The following is a 14950-nucleotide window of genomic DNA, read 5'->3' as shown; positions in this document are numbered from 1 at the left end:
GATCACAACTTGAACCAAGGCAGATGAGACACTCAACCACTGAGCGCCCAGGTGCCCCAAGCCAGAGATTTAAACGAAAGGTGTGTGAGGTGCCAGGGAGCAATGATAGGATGTTTTCTCTGAGTGGCCTGGTCAGTGGAGGCAGGACTCTGTCCTCTTTAACCTTCAGATGCCCAGGCCCTTACGGTGTCAGCCACACAGAGTCAGCCAACAATACACATCTCTTGAACGGCTGAATGAAGAGGTCTGTGACCTTGGCCAAGGTCAGCTTCTTCCTGGCTAGCATGAGGACTCTGCAACCCTCCGGGAGGATGCCTTGTGGAAGGTCTAATGAATGAACGTCTGGGAGAGGCTTCCAGGAGTGCAAGGCAGGTGCCCACTTCCTAGGGAAAGAATCTACTTTCTGAAAATGGACCTATTCACCAGATCTCCTGTAACCATGAGAGAATAAGCTTCATCGTGCAGTTCTGAGTTTTTATTTTACTCTCTGGCTTGCTCCCAGCGAGTGAGCAGAGCTTCCTCGTCCTCTGACCCCCAGCTAGTAGGCCTGCAGAACGTTTGGGGGCACCCCCACCCCCATGCAGCTCAGCCTGTGGGCAGCCCACTTTCCCTTCCTCCGCTCGTCTCTCCAGCACGCGCCATAAAACCTTTCGCTGGACCACGGAAAGGCAGCACTGCCTCAAATGCTGGGTGATTCAGGAAGCTTCTTTCTCATTTTAATTGGTTTCCTAATTGGACTGTTTATGGGGTGTGCAATAGCCTGGGATGAAAAGGCTAGGCGAGCAATTATGTGCCTGGCATTCCTATCTGGCAGGAGTTAATACTTTCATAACAAGAAGGAGAAACCCCCGAAGTTCACCAAAATGCCATGGTTTTGTTCTCAAGAAATACCTAGATTTTGAAACAATCCCCCAAGTCAGAAATGGTGTCAAGCCCTGCTTACCCAGTAGCAAGCGGGCGCTTCGTGAGTCTTTGGGTTCCTTTTTGATTTAGTGGAACTTGCAGAACGGGGGGCTCTCTGGGGCCTGTCAGGTTTATAACTGTGCACTCCCTTCCTGGCTGCAGATAAGGGGGTAAGGAGGGCCCTTGAGGGGCCTGATTGATTCTCTGGAACGAAGGTTTGTCTTCCCTGGCGGGATGGATGACTTCATTCTGGTAGATGAGGTCACCCGAGTCAAGGCAATAAAGTGTCTGATATTCACATGAAAGCCAGTTTTCAAAGCAGCCTCTGAAGGCAGGCCTCCCCGTGCCCCCATTTGCCTATACTCCATCAGCAAGCTGTGTCTACACTAAGACCCTTCTTTCCTTGGTACAATTTATTCCAGAAACTCCCCTCCCCACCACCAAGCAAATTCTGAAATTGGATGGTTCTGATTTATAAAAATTTGGGGATGGGGCGCTGTGCAGAAAACCTGTCCTTAATGACTTGGACATTTGGCTGAAAGAGGCTGAGTGATGTTTTCCCAGAGGAAAGTATATTCTAAACACTGCCACATCATTTCAGCTGGGTCTTTGGTTGTTTTCAACAAGCTCACTGGGCTCTTTCAGCCCTGGAAGTCCCTGGTATCAATTTTCTGGTAGAGAGCAGATCGGGAACATAGCTGTGGTCTAATCCTGTAGATTACAAGTAACTTTTTCATAATGCTGCTGCGCTGACATGGCAACACTGGGGGAAGGTTTGGTTTGGGGGGGGGGGGGGGGACAGAAAAGAATTTGTTTTCCAAGAAAGGAAGAAGAGGGATGCCTGGGTGGCTCAGTGGTTGAGCGTCTGCCTTCAGCTCAGGTCATGGTTCCAGAGTCCGGGGATCGAGTCCCACGTGGGGCTTCCCGCAGGGAACCTGCTTCTCTCTCTGCCTCTCTCTCTGTCTCTCATGAATAAATAAATAAAATCTCTTAAAAAAAAAAAAAGGAAAAAAAAAAGGAAAGATGCTCTCTATGTCAGCAAATTTGAAATCTTAGTCCCCAGGGCAAAGTCTGATTATGATTTGGGTTTTGAACTGATCTTATTTGGTCCCATTTGACGTGCTTTCTAGAAACTGGTTCAGCACTTGGTGCTTGGTGTTGGATCTGAGTCATTAGCCAACTTCCCCAAGCATTGGTTTGTTATGTTAAGTAGTTCCCACCCGAATGCAAATAAGGAAATTCTCCTGTATTTTATAGAAATTGAGATGCTCTCAGTCTGAGATGTAACATCGGTGTATGTGTCTTGGAGAAAGGAAGACCAGTGGGTATTTAAACCATATCCCAAACCTTTCTTATCATTTGGAATTTCTGTTGAAGAAGTTTTTGGAGGTTTTGTTTAGACATAGATTTTTATCACGTATCATCCTTGGCATTCATAAAAAAATGGAAGTGGGATATATCAGTTAAAGCAGTGACAACCAGGTCATGACCACTACTTGGCTGGAAGCAATTGTAAGAAACCATCAATTGAAAGATGCATGATGACCTTAGAGATGGTCAGATGAGACCTGGTGTGTGTTATAGCAGAGGGAACACGGGAGCTTGGCACAAGTAACTGCTCAATAAAGTACAATCATTATAGTATTAATTATTAATCCTGAGGGGACTTGTAATGTGTGTAATTGCAAATTTTCTCCTTTTCCACTTTTTATCACAAGGGAGATTTCAACAAGTTTAATGTCTGGGTTTTCCGGGACAAAGGCAGTGCTTGCCACCTGTCCCACAGTACCCTGGGGTCTGACAGCCAGGATCTCTTCCGGTAATTCCACTGGGGGTCATCATTGACCCCATGTAGGTCACATGTCCACCCTGAAGCCTGGATTTGGGATGTTCTGGTTTGCCAGACTTGAATCAAGTGCCCACCTCTGCAGCCAGGGCTGGAATCAGCCTTATCTCAGCATTCTCATGCAGAGGGAGTGGGAAGGAGTGGTTTCCCCGGAGGAGGATCAAGGTGATGTAGCATTACCATAAACAGGAGTGATGGCTGTGGGCAGTTAAAGACACTTCATTGGATTCATCTTGGCACTCAGACATCCACCTTGATGAGCCACCTTGAGCCCAGTCCTTCCCAGGAATTCAGGAAGCCCCTGATACCCTCAGTTCCCCCATGAGGACCTGGAGAACTCACAAGACCCTGGCAAGCAGTAAATAAGGCACAGGGTTACTGGACAGAGGACTCCCAGCTCCCCATGTGAGACAGACATGGAGCACTGCATCTCTTCCCAAACACACGTGCAAGGATGGCAGGGGCCAGTGCTGAGCATTCCTGGAAGGGGCTTCCAGCTACACTCAGCAAGATCACCACCCAACTGTGCTTGTGCTTCCTCTTTCATATTGCTGGCTATTGAAAAAAAAAATGTAGTCAAACACATCTGAAATACTTCATCTAGGTTAACATTCCTAAAAAAGACAGAGGCCATCAGTTAAAGAGATTGAGAAAAATGTGTCAGCTGCTCATTCGTTGATGGGGAATTCTAGCTTTATCCCTTAAACACCCACCCCTTCAAGAAATATGCTAGCTTTAAGTTTTTCTAGCTGTAAAACATCACATAACTTGCAGAGATGAATTTCCAATATTATCAAATCTACTGTCGTATTTCCCAAAATGTGGGTGTGAGTGTGATGTGAAAAAAATAACTACTGTCAAATAAGTTTGGGAAATACTGTGATCATTTGTTGCAGAACTTCTCAGAGACTTTGATGATAATGGTGTTACTCAATAGTTGCTGTATTATTAGCACATCTATGTGTCGTTCACAAATAGTTAATTTTCTCAACAATATCTTTATAAGGTAAGGAATATAATAATATCATTCCCATTTTATAGTCAAGGGAAATGAGGCACATGTGTTCAGTGACTTGCACAAGGATGTGGCCAGAATTCAAATCCAGGCTGACCCCAGAGCTCACATTCTTTTAAGCTCTGAAACCACACTTAACACCACTTGAGTGTTGATATGCTTCATGAGTTTCCAACGGAAAAAGGAGAAAAAGTTGATTTTTTTCAAATTCATTTGACACAAATCCTTTCTTTTATAGGATCTCATGAAGTTAAGCTTGCACACATCCTGTGTTGGAAAATGCTAGCCTACAACAATTGCTCAGTTTTCTAAGCTCCACTGAGCCCATATTTATGGACCATGAACACCTAGCATATTCCAGGTGCTGCATCTGTGACTGGGGTAAGGCAAGATTCCCACCCTCGGGGAACCCACCATCTAGAAGATAAAAGGACAGATACTTCGGTGCCATGTTGGACATAAGAAAAACAGGTTGTGGATGGGGGGGCAAGGAAATCAACTCTATCTGGGGATATAGGCTATTAAAAAAGGAGGTGGGCCTTACAGGGTGAGTAGAACCCACCAACCAAAGAAAAAGGGACAAGATCATTGCAAGTGAGGAAGAAGCACAGCTACTTCTACTCCTCCCCTGTGGTAATGTTTCAGAAAGAAATGCCATCTGGAATGTTACAGGAGGCCTCAGAATTGCTTGTGAACTCTCTAACTCTTGTGAACTCTTTTCTCTCGAAGCCCCTCTAACCAGGAAGATGGCACACAGGTGATGCTGGGTCCCTGTCCCGTGGGAAGGTGGCTCGCCAGACTCGATCACCCTTACTTGTCTCCAAAAGGTGCCAACTGAGTTTTGTGAGGTCTTGAGCATCATCCAGAAGCAGATCTCATCACCGATGGGGCAAGGCTGCTCTGCACAATGACCTTATGTGGTGGTTTTAAAATAGGACTTTCTTTGACTCTCTCCTTTGAAAAGATAGAGGCTTAGTTCCCTCCCCTTGCATGTGGGTCAGATTCAGTCACTTAATTTTTTAAAAAGATTTTATTTATTTATTTGAGAGAGAGAGAGAGAGAGAGAGAGAAAGAGAGAACAAGTGGTGGGGAGGAGCAGAGGGAGAGAGAGCCAGAAAAGCAGAACTTTGCAGGGCTGTATCCCAGGACCCTGAGATCATGACCTGAGCTGAAGGCAGATGCTTAACCCACTGAGCCACTCAGGTGCTCCTAGTGACTTGATTTTAATGAAAACAACATGACCAAAGGGATTCTCTTTGGCTTCTGGGGCTAGGTCATAAAAAGCCTACAGCTTCTGCCTGGCTATGTCTCTGTCTCTCTCCCTCTCTCTCTCTTCATATTTCCCTGTCTGTCTCTTTGTGTGCCTCCCTGTCTCTCTGCATCTCTGTCTCTCTATGTCTCTATCTGTGTGTATGTCTCTATCTCTCTCTGTGTCTCTGTCCCTCTCTGACTCAGTCTCTTGATGTGTCTGTCTCTTTCTGTGTGGGTCTCTGTCTCTTGTTTATCTCTCTTCCCCACTCTGGACACTCATGTCTGGAATGCAGCCACCATGTCTTGAAGAAGCCCAGACCACCTGGAGAAGCCACATGGAAGGATTCCCCGGCTCGTCCCAGCTCAGCTCACCACCAGTGCAGCCACACATGGAATCACGTGATGAGTGCCCTGAAGCCACCCAAATTTAGCTCCACAGCCAGGTAGTTGTAGTGGTCAGAGATGGGGAGTATCCAGAGAATTCCTCTCTTTCTAAAATGCCTACTTGTGTGTATCTCTTATTCACTAGGCCCCATGTGAAGAGAACCACAGGAAAAATGCAGAGGACAGCACATTTATTGGGGGCCTTGGGACCTAAGAGTGCCCAGGTCCAGAAAGTTCTAAGATTTTGGCTCATACAGAGGCTTTAGAACCTTTTTAGCAGATACCATGCAAATTCCACCAATGCTCAAAGCACAGTAGTGATGAAAAGCCTTTCAAAAGGAGTTGGAGACCTCCATGGCTCAACCAGGCACTCCTGGGCATATTCAGTCTGCTTTGCTGACTCTTGCCAACTGGCGGAAGTTTCTCTTCACTCAAGACCAGCCACTTCCCTGGAGGATCGGTGACAAAGCAGCTCCAGTGTAGCTGGGGAAATCCTGACCTTGGCCTCTGATAGTTCCTGAACCCCTCTACACAGGGGCAGGTGCTGGGTGAGGACTGTGCAGAGGAGGGAGGAGGCCATCACGCCACCCTTCGTGAGCTTCCAACCAACGCCACCCTTCTAGCCTTGGTTGGGTGAAAGCTGCTGGAGGCCACTGTCCCAGCGCAGACACTGCCAAGCTGTCAGCTTTCAATTACGGGTTGGAAGAATCTTTCCCAATCTTTCTCCTTGGAGGAAGGTAATTGTGTGTACCTTTTCTTAAATGCTTTAAGAGCCAGGATTGAAATTAAAAGAGTTTTCTCTTCAACTGTTAAAGAGAGAGCTGAATTACCCAACAAAGGCAACGGTCTAAAGCATTCTGGGGAATGGGGGTTTTTGTCTTCATTATGGAGGAAGGACCTGCTGCTTGCCAGGCTCTGCGGAGCGACAGCTCTGAGCCAGGAGCTCTGGACCCTGGGTGGAAACAGGTGGTGAATAAGTAGTGGCTGAAATGGTTAATTACTATGGCAGTAAGTGGCACCGAGAAATACAGGAGACTCTGAGGGTGGCTATGGAGGGAGAGTCAAATGCACCCAGGGAGTCAGGATTCCCTGCTTCCTTCCATCTCAACCTTGTCGAGGCTGGTGCAAAAAAAGTCCCTCCCTGAGCTTTGTGGCAGCCTTGTGAGAGACAGCTCAGAGGAAGGAAGGTTGCAGCCAGCTCCCCCCTTTCTTTATAACCAGCATCCATATCCTTCCCCACGGGGCGCCTTCAGCAGGTGCATGAATCCATCTCCCACACCCGCTGCCGTCCACACAAATAAAATCCTAAGAATGGCCAATATATTCTGAGCCAAGTCACAATAGCCCGCGAGAAGAAATGCATAAACTCATAACTTCAAACCTAGGCTATTTAGCATCCCATTAAAAATATTCAAAATATAAATCAAAATTCATAGGAATAAGTAATATTCAATTTAGAATTTATGGCATTTTAAAATAGGATGATTTCCTCAAATGTGCAATAAATTTGGTTTTGTGGAATTGCGCTTGCCACCTTATCATGACAGTTGCTTTATCTACACAGCCCACCAAAGCGGAGTCACTTTATAGAATCTAAATTCACAAATCAACTGTCGTCTTCACTTCACTGATTCATTGCTGATGGGCCTTTCACAAGGTAAAAAAAAAAAAAAAGAAATCCCTTCCGAGTTGACAAGAGTAATAAATGGGGAGGTGAGCGCTGCCCATCCATCCGCTGGCCCGCTGACCTGCCTATAGTGATACACAGCAGAATAAACTCATAAACCAGCCGCCTCTTTTGACCTCTCAGAGTAAATGGAAACAGAAGAGCGTTTATGATGATCACTCTGAGGACTGGGGGTCTGACCAGAGGATTATACAAACTCGAAGAGCACCTTGAAAACAGGAACCCAGGCCAGCCTGTGGAGAATCCAAAATTTTGAGATTTTTGGAGAGGTTTTCCCTTCATCAGTTTTCATTGTCCCCGCTGTTCTGTTGTTTATTCAGGTGAGAGAGTGCTGGTGCAGGACACACAACGGGGAAGGGGCGCCTCAGAGTCTTGCAGAGAAAACATGGCCTTAAGTCTTAGGAAGAAGGGAGGAAGGAAACTGACCAAATCAAAGCACACGTTTGTATTGCAGAGATGCCTAGAGCCGCCTGTGTGTAGTTTCTCCAAACAGCGAGTTCTAGACCCAGACAAGGTAAGGAGGACCCCTACTTTGTTAATGCAAGACATGATGATGATTAATGAATACACAGCCGTTAGTTCTTTACTAAAAAATATAAAATTGTCTTTTATTTAAAAGTCAGAGCTAGAAAAAAAAATGCCCTCAGTTAATTTAAGAGTGACCCAAGCTTAATAACCTGGTTAAAAAAAAGAGCGAAATTTATAGAATGGAAAAGCATATTTCAGTCCCCAGTTGACAATATTCAAAGCCAAACTCTTAATTGTGGTTGACAGAAAAGTCAGAAATGAGTCCAGTGGCATCTTAGTCATGACACAAGCACATGGGTTTCAATTTTCTGAACTTAATTCTGGGACAGAAATAGCATGTATGGATTCAGATGACTAACAAGATGTTGAATATCAGCTAGTATCCAGAAATGCATTTCTGCTTGCAAGAAGTACTCCACAGTAGAGATGTATATAAGCAAGGGGTAATTCTGACCTCATATTTAGAATCTGTACCCAGATGCTCCATTGGCAAGGTAAATGTATGTGGGGTTTTTTTTTTTTTTTTTAAGATAAAGGAATTTTAAGGAACTATTTTTTTTTAAGATTTTATTTATTCATTCATGACAGACACAAAGAGAGAGAAAGAGAGAGGCAGAGACACAGGCAGAGAGAGAAGCAGGTTCCATTCCATGCAGGGAGCCCAACGTGGGACTCCATCTGAGGTCTCCAGGATCACACCCCCTGGCTGAAGGCTGCGCTACACTGCTGGGCCACCGGGGCTGCCCAGGAACTATTTTTAATAGTAAATATAGTACCACATTATTATAGGATGGTTGGAAGAGGAGAAAGGTCATGCGGAAGGACATCACCCTACTACCACAACTGCATTATTATTATTTTGTGTATTCACATTTACTTTCACGTATGTTCATGGGATAGCATATACATAATTTTATATTTTTTATTTTAATAAGTTTTTTTTACTGTTTGCTTCCTGCTTTTTGTTATTATAGTTTTAATGGCTGCATAATTATCTATCAAATAGATGCACTCTAATTCAGGTTATCATCCTTTAGTTTCTGACTGTTGGATATTTAGGCAGCTTCTAAAATTTCAGATTATAAATAAGGTTCTGATTACTAACTTCATATTTGTGAAAAATATATACTCGTTGACATTTAAATTTCAAAGGACTGGTTAAATAGCAAGTTAAATATAGCAGAGGAAGGAATTAGGGAACCACGAGATAGATCTGAGAAACTTAGCATGCAGAATGGAGGCATAAAAAGATGGAGCAGGTGAAAGAGAGATTGGGGGACACACAGGATGAAATCAGAAGATCCAAATACATTTCAGAAGAGTTCTGGAGATGAATATAGGAAGAATGGGAGGAAATATCATGTGTAAATTATAGATGAAGGCTAAGAGTTTCTCAAAATTGAATTGTCATGAGACCTCAAAAGAAACATATTAAATATTGGGGAGAACAAATTAAAGAAATCCACACTCTTATGTATGGTAATGCAAGTGCAGAATACCAAAGACAAGGGAAAGATCCTTAAAAGCAAATCAAGACTGGAATCAGAATGACAATAGGCCTATTAAAAACAATCAAGGCTAGTAAACAATAAACAATGGAAAAATGTCTTCATGTTGCTGAAGGAGAATACTTTTCAAAGTACACATAGTTAATTACTTAAAAGTAAAAATCACAGAAGTTTCCAAGTAAAGACTGATAAAACTTACTACTCAAAGATCCTTGCTACTAAAGGATGATGTAGTGAAGGAAGGAACTGAATCTTGAAGGAGGAAATGGAATTCCAGAAGCATAAGGAGTAAAACTGACAAACTTTCTACAGACCACATTCTACAACCATAAAACAACTAAGTTATAAAGAAAGAGCTAAACTTAGTGTGTATTCAGGAATGAAACAACGTGAATGACTGCAACCGAAACCTCCCATAGAGATGGGTCACAAAAGAAACTATAATCAAAACAGTAAAATATTTAGGACCAAATAGGTAATAGATTGGTTATAAAAATTCATGCTACAAAGACAAAAGTATACTAAGTAAAATAATTGTAGCTCTGAAGTCACAGATTATAAAAGAATTAATGAGATCCAACTCAAGACTTGGAAAATACACCATGTTTAAGATAGTAGGGATAAAGAAATAACAAAGAATAAAAATCAATAAAATGGAAAGTAAAATAGTTTGACTAGCAAAATTAAAAGCTGCTTCTTTGAACAAACAAATAGATAAAATTCTGGCAAGATTCATTAAGAAAATCAAGGAAGAAGGCCCAATAAGCAATATTAACAAGAAGGGGAACATAACCATAAATACATAGGACTTTTCAAAATCATGAGAATGCTATGAACAGCTTTATGTGAATAAATTTTAAAACTCAGAGGGAATGGAAATGCTCCAGAAAGAGATGGAAATAAAAATTGACTGAAGAAGAAATAGAAAACCCAAGAAGTATGTTAAATCCACATAATCAGGAGTCACAAAACCACTTTCCACAAGCATTAGGCTCAGATGGCTTTCTAAGTGAGTTTTATCAAATCATCAAAGAATTGATAACCTTTGCTTTATACAATCTATACCACAGAACAAAGAAGGTAGAAAATTTTCCATCTAAGAAACTAGTTAATCTTGACATCAAAACAAGGACAATACAGAAAAGTAAAACTACTGGCTTACTTATGAATGTAGATGTGAAAATCCTTTTTGAAAAATCTAGCAAGGAAAAAAATTCACAAGCAAGTAGGATTAATCCCTTCTAGAGCAGTTTAAGATTAGAAAAATGCATTAATGCAATTCACCATATTAATATATTTCAGTATAAAGACTGATCATAACAATAAGTGCAGAAAGAAAATTCCAATTCAACTCAACTCTTATTCATGATAAAAGTCATGGCAAACTGGAAATTGAAGAGAATGTGTTTTCCGTGATAAATAGCATCTATCAAAAACTCATAGCAGATATTCTATATGGTGGTAAAACTTGAGAAGCATTATATTTAAAGTCAATAATAAGGCAAAAATGATTTCTATTATCATTTTTATTCAACATTATTCTGGAGGTTGTATAAGGTGTAATAAAATAAGAAAAATAAAGCAGTAAAAGAATTTTAAAAGCATAAATTTTAAAAATTGCATTATTCCTATGCATTATTAATATCATTGTCTCCATAGAAAATCTAAAAGAATTTATAAAGTCTAAGATAGTGCGGTAAGGTTGCTAGGTACAAGATCAACATACCAGAAGCAGTTACGTACCTACATGCTAGTGAGACACTATCAAAAATGTAGTTGAAAAAAAAAATCTCATTTATAATAGCAGCAAGCATTATGAAGTGCCTGGGATTAAATATATACCAAAATGTGCAAGGCTTTCATGATGAACATGATAAAACTTTATGGAAGATCATGAAGTACTATAAAAATAAATTCAAACTATTTGTGGAAGGATGTCTCAACATTACAAACATGGCCATAATCCTTGAGTAAATCTGTAAATTCAGGGTGCCTGGGTGGCTCAGTCAGTTGAGTGTCTGACTCGATTTTGGCTCAGATCATGATCTCGGGGTCCTAGGATCAAGCCCCACATCAGAGCTCCATGCTCAGTGGGGAGCCTGCTTGAGATTCTCTCCCTCTCCCTCACCTCTGCCCCTCCTTGCCTGTGTGTGCACTCTCTCTCTCTCTCTCTAAAATAAATAAATAAATCTTTTTTAAAAAATCTGTAAATTCATACGATTCCAAGCAAAAGTCCAGCAGGTCCTCTTAGAAAGTCACCAGTTGATCCTGAAATTCATATGGTGTCATAAAGGTTGTTCAATCACACTCAGTAACTCTAAGCTATTTTCACCATCACCATCATCTCCATGTACAACATGGACACAAAGCAAGGACTTCAGGTCTCTCTAGTGATAATCAATTTCTGTTGTGATTTTCTTCTAAGAAAATGCATCTTGGAAATGGCAATTGCCATTTCATCAGCTACTGGAAAGACAAGTCCCATGACATTGCTTTTGCCAGCACAAAGACATTTGTTTACTGGAACTATCAAGCAGTTGCTGACGTCCAGGCCCCCGTGAGGCCATTACAAATGACAGTTTCTTACACACTAAGGATGCCTCACCTGACAGTGCAATGCCAGGAGACAAAAAGACACCATTTGAGCATGAATAAAAAACAGAGGTCTCTTTAGAATGTGAAGCAACACTTGTCGAACAAACGTGACCTTTCTGTTTTCTCAGGAACCAAGGAAACTTCCCACCATTTCTCTGGTTGTGATATTTGGTATTTTTACATGTCTTTCAGGAAATGCCATCCTTAGAAGGATGAAGGCTGGACTATCCCACTCGATGCTTAGGCTTCTCATTTGATCTTCATTCATTTACATAACAAATATTTATTGAGCATTTACTACATGCTGGGCATAGTTCTAAAGGCTAGAGGTGCAGCCATAAATAAAATGGTCAGAAATACCTTGCCTTTGAGGGGCTTACGTCCTAGTTGGGAGAGGTGGGTGTAAATGAGGTAATGAAGTAAAAATACATAATATGTTTGCTGGTGGTGAATGCTTAGCAGAAAGATAAAGCAGGAAATGGGACAGGCGGTATGTGTGAATATATATATGGTAGTGGCTTAGGGCTGAGGGGGTGTCTAGAAGAGAGAAGGTGACACAAGTAAAGATCTGTTGGAGATGCAGGAGTGAGGAACAGTGTTATGAAAAGAAGGAACAGTAAATACAAAGTATTTGAGGAAGGAGAGTCCTGGCTCATTCAGGAGACATCAAGAAGTCCATTATGACTAGAATAAAATGAGCGCAGGGCAGAGTAACAGATGAAGTGGAAGCAGTGGGGAGGAGCCCAGTTGATGCTGGGCCTTAGAACCCTTGTGAGGAACTGGCTTTTGGAGAGGTATGGGGAGCTCTAGAAGGGTTTTGAGCAGAGGAGTGACAAGACCTGACGTATGTTGTTAAGGTATCCCTCTGGCTGCTGCCCTGTCTGCAGACCAGAGGGGGCTTAGGTGGAAGCTCAAAGTCCAGGTGAGAGGCCACTGAAGTGCATTTGGTGATCAGTGGTGGTACTTGGGCCAGGAAGGCAGCGAAGGAGAGGGACCCCAAGCTTCCACAGCATCATCTTCCCCTAAAGCCCAGACATTGCAGGAATTCAAGCCTCTCAAGTGCCCTGTGGCCCCTGAGAACACTTTGTTGAGAAATTGCATTATTTCAGGGGGAGCTTTATCACAAGCATATGGGGATGGTATTCAGATGAGGTAGCCACCATCTAGTGGGGGGTGGAATGGATTCTGTTTTGCCCAGCCGTGGCTGAAGATAGTCTTCTAGAAGATCCTTCCCCTGGGTGAAGATCCAAAGGTGAAGCCATGAATCCTTTGCAGAACCTACTGGAAAGAAGAATTTTCTGATGTGGTCAACAGCCCCTCCAGACGTTTCCAGTTGTCACCAACACCCTGGAACAACAGTGGGTTAGTGACCCTGACTTCCTCTACTTGATAATAAATATGTGAATGTAGATAGATATAGACAAAAAGATATACAGTGATAAATCCCTGTGTTTTTCATTACTACTTATTGATCTACTACTATGTGCCAGGCATCACATTAAGACTTCAACATAATTTATCTTATTTAATCCTCTAAAACAAACTCAGCGTGGGGAGGTATAAATAGCCCAGTTTTACAGATGGAAAATCAGGACTCAGAAAAAAGACACAAGTCTATACATCCATTAAGTGATGGAGTTAATATGAAAGCTGGCCTGGCCTCAAAGCCTTATGCTCTGTCCACCATCCCACACTGCCTGGAATTGGTTGACAGACACTATTTCTCTTTTTTTATTATATAGTTGGCATACAATATTATATTAGTTTCAGGTGTACTGCATCCGTGATTAGATATTTATCTATATTATGAAATACTGACCACCATAAGTGCAGTTACCATCTGCCACCATAAAAAGTTATTACATTATTATTCCCACACACCCTATCCTGTATGGCCAATGGTATAGCCACCGTCATCCCTGTGACTTATTTACTTTATTATTAGAAGTTTGTATCTCTTGATCCTTTTCACTTATTTTGCCCATTGCCACATGTCCCTAACCTCTGGCAACCACTACTTTGTCCTCTGTACTTACGAGTCTGTTTCTATTTTGTTTGTTCGTTTTTTGTTTTGTTTTGTTTTTCTTTTTAGATTCCACATATAAGCGAAATCATACAGTATTTGTCTTTCTCTTTCTGACTCATTTCACTTAGCATAATACCCTCTAGGTCCACCCAGGTTGTTGCGAAAGGCAAGATCTCATCCTTTACTGTGGCTAAGGTATATTCCATTGCATGTAAATACCACTTGCCTTTTGACCATTCATCAGTTGATAGACACTTAGGATGTTTCCATATCTTGCCTATTATAAATAATGCTGCGATGAACATAGAGGCACAGGCATCTTTTAGAATTAGTGTTTTTGTTTTCTTCAGCTACATACCCAGAAGTGGAATTGCTGAATTGTATGGTAGTTCTCTTTTTTACTTTTTGAGGAACAGAAAAAGTACCATGCCCAACCGATGAGGTCCCCTTTTTGCTATATCCTCCACAACGCTTGTTATTTCTTGCCTTTTTGATACTTGCCATGCTGACAGATTTGAGGTGATTTCTTATTATGGTTTTGAGTTGCATTTCCCCGATGATGAGTGATGTTGAGCATCTTTTCATGTATCTGTGGCCATCTGTAACCTTCTTTGGAAAAATGTCTATTTTGATCCTCTGCCCATTTTTCTTTTTTTTTTGTTAAGATTTTATTTATTTATTCATGAGAGACACAGAGAGAGAGAGAGAGAGAGGCAGAGACACAGGCAGAGGGAGAAGCAGGCTCCATGCAGGGAGCCTGATGTGGGACTCAATCCCGGGTCTCCAGGATCACACCCTGGGCTGCAGGTGGCACTAAACTGCTGCGCCACCGGGGCTGCCCCTCTGCCCATTTTTCAATTAGATTTATTTTTTTGGTATCAAGTTGTAGGAGTTCTTTATATAATTTTGATATTAACCCCTTATCGGATATATTGTTGATAAATATCTTCTCCCATTCGTTAGGTTGCCTTTTTGCTTTGTGGATGGGCTCTCTCACTATTCAAAAGCTTTTTAGTTTGATGTAATCCCAGTTCAGACACTGTTATTTCTGAGGGTGGTTTCTGGTTCATTTCAATGGGAGGTTTTGTGGACATGAACTTTATCTGAGCTGTCACTTGGATTCTTCTTTATTCCTAAGTAAATGGTGTAGAACAGCGGTTTCCAACCTTTTTCCTAAAGGATCAGACAGAATATTTAGGCTTTGTGG

The 14950-nt window shown here is 42.0% G+C and overlaps 2 long non-coding RNA genes across 21 annotated transcripts in view; one reads left to right on the top strand and one right to left on the bottom strand.

Annotated features, from left to right (window-relative positions):
• LOC106558054 overlaps positions 1-14379 on the top strand; it is a 40516-nt gene extending 26137 nt beyond the window's left edge. For 8 of the 20 annotated variants that reach the window (XR_005355768.1, XR_005355751.1, XR_005355764.1 and 5 more), the window contains 3 exons: positions 4003-5458; positions 5545-7600; positions 11910-14379. This is a non-coding gene — a long non-coding RNA (uncharacterized LOC106558054). Of the gene's footprint in view, positions 1-4002; positions 5462-5544; positions 7601-8202; positions 8263-11909 lie in introns of those variants that run through there. The other 12 variants (XR_005355763.1, XR_005355757.1, XR_005355761.1 and 9 more) reach the window with 12 other exon arrangements.
• The window catches only part of LOC111092806, a 25020-nt gene continuing 20741 nt past the window's right edge, over positions 10672-14950 (bottom strand). The window contains exon 3 of the long non-coding RNA XR_005355772.1: positions 10672-12995. This is a non-coding gene — a long non-coding RNA (uncharacterized LOC111092806). The remainder of the gene's footprint in view (positions 12996-14950) is intronic.

This window comes from Canis lupus, chromosome 2 (genome assembly GCF_011100685.1).
Source record: "Canis lupus familiaris isolate Mischka breed German Shepherd chromosome 2, alternate assembly UU_Cfam_GSD_1.0, whole genome shotgun sequence".
Lineage (NCBI taxonomy): Eukaryota > Metazoa > Chordata > Mammalia > Carnivora > Canidae > Canis > Canis lupus.
The sequence above is the reverse complement of the archived record's forward strand: the minus strand, read 5'-3'. Positions and strand labels throughout refer to the sequence as shown.